Raw genomic sequence first — 913 nt, forward strand, 5'->3', positions numbered from 1 at the left:
TTGCAAATGGGTAGGTACAATTTTTAAGAAAACCGTAGTGTTTTTGTTTTGACTTGCAATCCTCAGTTTGTGTAGCCTGTAGTAGAAACAATATTGAACTAAATGTAATAAAACAGCCAGTGCATTACATGCTGTAAAAGCCCAATCCAAAGTAAGTTGTCTGTGTCTAACTATTTGGCTAAATAAAATAATTTACAAAAAAAGAATGAAATAGTAGGAAAAACAGGTTGAAAATTTCTAGAAAGATGAAAAATGATTATGCAGCAAATAAAGGGAAAAAATGAAAAATAAGTATAACTAAATATCTTGACAAATGATTTACACAGGGACAACAGTAAGGAAAAGAGTAAAAATAAATATTGTAAAAATAAGTCTCACCAGGGACCAGTAAACGGAAAATGAGTAACACTAAATATCTGAATAATGTTCCACCACCCGCCTGGGACAGAGTTAAAAATTGAGTAAATCAAAATATCGCAAAAATAAGTCTGCTCCGGGCAGAATGTGAAATCCAAAAGTAGAAATAAAACTCATGGAAATGCGTCCAGCATAGGCAGCGTGTTTTATTGCACAAAATGAAATTGAAGACGGCAACCGTATAAAAAGCAACAATTGAATCAGGAGTTTGATTTTAGGTTTGCAGCATTTTTTTCTACCAACAGACCAAGGTAAATGAGGCATTAATATATACAGTTAATCAAGAGATGTCCCTGCACAATGTTAAGATCGATGCAAAGATTTTTAATAGTAAGAGAACAGGCAAGCTTGAGTTGAAGAAGGACCATATACAGAACATAAGATAAGTGTCTTGATGAGACCCTGCTTTGGGAGTAATGGCTCTTGTAATGCTGTTTAAAAAATCTGGATGTCGACGATGGGTTTTAGTGAACGGTGTGTGCGGCGCAATCACACA

Source organism: Morone saxatilis, unplaced genomic scaffold (genome assembly GCF_004916995.1).
Source record: "Morone saxatilis isolate NCDOM2014 unplaced genomic scaffold, NCSU_SB_2.0 Contig5, whole genome shotgun sequence".
Classification (NCBI taxonomy): Eukaryota; Metazoa; Chordata; class Actinopteri; family Moronidae; genus Morone; species Morone saxatilis.